The following is a 5,000-nucleotide window of genomic DNA, read 5'->3' on the forward strand; positions in this document are numbered from 1 at the left end:
AAGCACATGAGGTGTACCTGAGGTGATCATTGTGATATTTTTGTGTTGTTCAGCTGTGAATCCGTTTCTAAAATGAAAATTTCAGGTGTTGGTAAGGAAAAAACTCCTTTTAATATGGAGAATATTCTTTCTTATCGCGTGTCTTTGCTTTTATTTACAGCACAGTTTAAATCAGCCTTGTGGCTCGATAGTCAGACTCACTCCTGTTGCTGCCGTCAATCTGGCAACCTGCAATTGCGTGTGTTTTGAACCTGGAGTGCAATACCTAGTTCAACCACTGGGTGTCAATCTTACATACATTAATATTTTAATAATTTAATATTTTAATAATTAAAAAAAATATATATTTTTATGTATATTTAAAAGATAGTTTTGTCTTTATTTTAGTTAGTAAATGTGTCATGTTTTGCAAGTTTAATTTCTTTGGATGTTTTTTTTTATTAATTTTTATTTCAAATTTAGTTATTTTAGCACAGGGGTCCTGCAGAGTTTAGCTACAACTTGTTTCAACACTCCTGCTATGAAGTTTCTAGTAAACCTAGTAAGAGCTTGATTGGCTGGTTCAGGTGGGTTTGATTAGGGTTGTAGCTAAACCGTCCAGGACTGAATTTGGACACCCCTGTTTTAACACATCATGTTAAACAAAGTAATTACTTGTTGGCAAGTTGCAAAAATCTCAGTTTATTTTTACATTGTCATGTTATTTTAACATATTTGGTTATTTTTTCTTTTTATATTTGTTACTGTAATAACTCAATAATTGGGTTTTTATTACCTCTTTTATGACACTTTTTTTATTCTTTAATTAAGATTAAGACTGTCAAATATATCAAATAAGACTATAAGGGTGTCCCAATTACACATGTTAAAAGTATTAAAAAGGTTTTCTAGAGAGTATTCAGGTACAGAAAATAATCAATCAAATAAAATAACATGGTCATCATTGCATAAATTATTTAAAAATATTAATATTTATTAATATCTTTGTCGTTTGTCTAATAAATAATCTAATTCTGTGATGTAACCAATTTGGATACACATATTGTGATGTTGATGCTGAAACGATATTCTGTGCAGCCCTAATGGTAAATGTATAGATACAGCTGAAGTCAAAATTATTAGCCCACCTTGTAAATAGTTTTTCTTTTTAAAATATTTCCCAAATTATGTTAAACAGAGCAAGGAATTTTTCACAGTATGTCTAATAATATTTTTTCTTCCGGAGGAAGTCTTATTTGTTTTATTTCGGCTAGATTAAAAGCAGTTTTAAGTTTTTAAAAGCCCTTTTAAGCTCAAAATTATTAGTCCCTTTAAGCTATATATTTTTCTATTGCCTACAGAAAAAATTAACCTAGTTAAGCCTTTAAATGCTACTTTAAGCTGTACAGAAGCGTCTTGGGAAAAATATAAAATATTATTTACTGTCATCATGGCAAAGATAAAATAAATCAGTTATTAGAAATGAGTTATTAAAACTATTAAGTTTAGAAATGTGTTGAAAAAAATCTCTGTTAAACAGAAATTTGGAAGTAAAAAATAAGCAGGGGGGCCAATAATTCTGACTTCAACTGTATCTAGTCTGAGCAATGACTGTGAACCTGGAAACATGTTTGAAAACAGTCATTACTTCCGATTCTCTTTTTAAATAAATGATGCATAAACACACACTTCACCTTTCAACTTCTTCTAAACCAATTTGTTCCTCTTTCCTTGGCTCAACAAACTGTTCCAGCTGATAAAACCAAGCTCAGGCGCACAGGAAAACCAGATGAATGCGAGCCAAGATGAGAAAAGCTTGGTTTAGCGTGCATCTGGCTTGTTGGGATGCCTTTCGGGAACAAACACACACACACACGCACACACACCTGGCTCGTTGGAATACCTCTCTCTCCGCTTTACGGCCCAACATTAGGCCGACATAATGAAGCAGACGCTCTTCGAAAAGAAACGGCGGCTTTGATTTTTCATTTGCGCTCAATGGATTCCTGCCTTGTCTTTTTAGAGAGCCGCCTATACCTTCACTCAGGACGACACGCGTGTGCACACATTTTAATGAGCCAAGAGAGTGCCTCCCGCCTCACTATTTACAGACGAGGAACAGGAAGTGAGGCGCTTTTTATAGCCAATCATTTATTCTTAATTGGTTGCTGTGGCAAAGGGCTTTTAGCATAAGCCGCGCTATATTCATTTACTCCACATTTTCTCTACAATGGAGCCTAATGGACAGATTTAAGACTTTAAATGAGCACTCTCAGAAACCTTGCCCTCCAAACGAGCGCGTGTATGCGTGTTTGTATGTATCACTGTGCACTTTCGCATTTGAAAGCCGCGCTGAAGTGGGCCGCAGTTTGTGCCTTTCAGAAAGAAAAGCAGGCGTCTGTCTGTGTTTTTTAAGCGAAACACAACATTTTCATTTAGTCCAGTTTGGACGCATTAAGCTGTATTGTGCGCACGTTTGCCTGAAGAAGCTTGTTAAGGAGCAGCGGCGCTCCGCTTTTATGTGCTTGTTAGCGTTCGGCGAGGTTTATTCACGCCGTCTCCGGCTAATGTCCTGCGCGAACGCCGTGTTTCTCCGCTCGTGTTAGTTTTAATCAAGTCCAATGTGGACCAACAAATATTACAGGCTCTTACTGGAGGCTGAGGTTGTTTTAACCCTATGTACCTTCCGTTCTGGGCTCGATGGAAGTTACATATGAACGAATGCGCGTGTGGGTGTCTGAGTGGATGTCTTAAAAGCTTTATGCAGAACAGAGATGCGTCTAATTTGGTTTGTGTTTTAAGATTTTGGCAGATTTTGAAATTCTCTGAGTATTTAGTCTACTTTATGGTTTTAAACATGTAGAGCTTTTTGTGATTGGACACAAGATGTTTCATATGTAGTCATAAATCTTATATATTTCACGCTGTTTTATAATACTTTTCATTGTAGCATTTATATACAGTTGAAATCAGAATTATTAAACCCCCTGGATTATTAGCCCCCCTGTTTATTGTTTGCCTAATTTCTGTTTAACGGAGAGAAGATTACTTCAACACATTTGTAAACTTGATAGTTTTAATAACTCATTTCTAATAGCTGATTTATTTTATCTTTACCATGATGACAGTACATAACACAGGGTGCATATCTGCTGGGTCTTAAAGTTGATAAATCAATTATGAGAAAATTAAGGCCCTTGAAAAGTATTTAAGTCTTAATCAAGTTTTTACGAGGTCTTAAATTTTGTTCAAGCCTTGTCCAAAGTGTTTGACTTCAAAAAAAAGCATAAATATATTATTTTCCTCTTAATATTAACAATGGCATACTCAAACCGGGGGCCGGGGGGGGGGGTGTCCAGCCAAGCTCCTCCGTCCGGGTGATGTCACGTAATTTGTGAACAAACACAGGAAGTGGATGTGACGAGCTCCACGTGTACTGAAATCATAGAGCATAACAGACGGCTAAATGTGAAATGTAAGTTTGCGTATTCCTGGTTGGAGAAAGTCGAGTTTAAACAGTGGCTGAAACCTGTCGCTAAAAACAACCACGTAATTTATTATTTCAAGCTAGGTTTCTTTCAAGCTTATCTGAGTTCTGTTGTTTGGATGTGCTCCATTGATTTTTTTTTAACTACAACTGTTTATTAATAGCTGTTTATTAAGTTAAATAGGTACTGATACTGTATAGAACTTGAAGTGGTGATGAGGTCTTAAAATACTCTGCGAAGGTCTTTAAAAAGTCTTAAAAAGGTATTGAAAATACATTTAGGATTCCTGCATACACCCTGTAATATTTAACTAGATATTTTTCAAGACACTTCTATTGTATAAGGTTTGTTTTGTAGACTATTGAAAAAAAAAAAAAAAAAAAAAAAATATATATATATATATATATATATATATATATATATATATATATATATATATATATATATATATATATATATAATATGTATATATAGCTTAAAGCGGCTAATGATATTGACCTAAAAATGGTATTTAAAAAATTTAAAACTGCTTTTATTCTAGCCGAAATAAAACAAATCAAATTTTCCCCAGAAGAAAAAATCATCAGACATACTATGAAAATTTCTTTGCTCTGTTAAACATCATTTAGGAAATAAAAAAAATTCAAAAGGGTGCTTATAATTCTGACTTCATCTGTATATCTAGTCTGAGCAATGACAAACTGTGATTTCAACTGTATATATTGTTAATTAAAATGTTTATTTTTTTTAATTCTCCCCAAAATAAAAACTGCCTCATCATTTACTCTCCCTCATGTGGCGTTAAACCTTTACGAATGTCTTTCTTCTTGAACATAAAAGAAGATATTTTGAAGAATGCTGGTTGTTTTGGTCCTCATTGACTTCCATAGTAAGAAATATATTATATTGTGGTTAACAGAAGTAAGAAAAACTTAAATAGGTTTTCAACAAGTGAGTGTTAAGTAAATGATGGCAGAATGGGTGAATTAAATTGATCGAAATCTTTCAAAATAGTACTGAAATATAAAATAACATTAATAATTAATTATTCCTTACATTTATAAAGTGCTTTTCTGGCACTTTACACATTGATGGGAATCTCCCCATCCACCACCAGTGTGCAGCATCCACCTGGATGACGGCTGTATTGCGCCAGAACACACACCACACACCAGCTGATTGGTGCAGAGACAGAGTGATGAAGCCAATTATGATATGAGGATGGTTAGGAGGCCATGATAGACAGAGGCCAATGGGCAAATTTAGCCAGGATGCTGGGTTTAAACCCCTAACCTACTCTTCAAAGGACGTCCTGGGATTTTTAACGACCACAGAGGGTCAGGACCTCGGTTTAACGTCTCTTCCGAAAGACAGCGCTCACTAAGCAGAATAGAGTCCACATCACTGTACTGGGGCATTAGGACCCACACAGACCCCCTACTGGTCTCACTTACATCACTTCTGGCAGCAACCTAGTTTTCCCATGTGGTCTCCCATCTCCGGTACAGACCGTGTGAGAGTAGCAGAGAGCTG

The 5,000-nt window shown here is 35.3% G+C and overlaps 1 protein-coding gene across 4 annotated transcripts in view; it reads left to right on the forward strand.

Moving 5' to 3' along the window:
- Positions 1-5,000, forward strand: part of ap3b1a (adaptor related protein complex 3 subunit beta 1a) — a 147,661-nt gene that overhangs the window by 122,476 nt on the left and 20,185 nt on the right. The gene's annotated exons all lie outside the window — the stretch shown is intronic.

Source organism: Danio rerio, chromosome 21, assembly GCF_049306965.1.
Source record: "Danio rerio strain Tuebingen ecotype United States chromosome 21, GRCz12tu, whole genome shotgun sequence".
Classification (NCBI taxonomy): domain Eukaryota; kingdom Metazoa; phylum Chordata; class Actinopteri; order Cypriniformes; family Danionidae; genus Danio; species Danio rerio.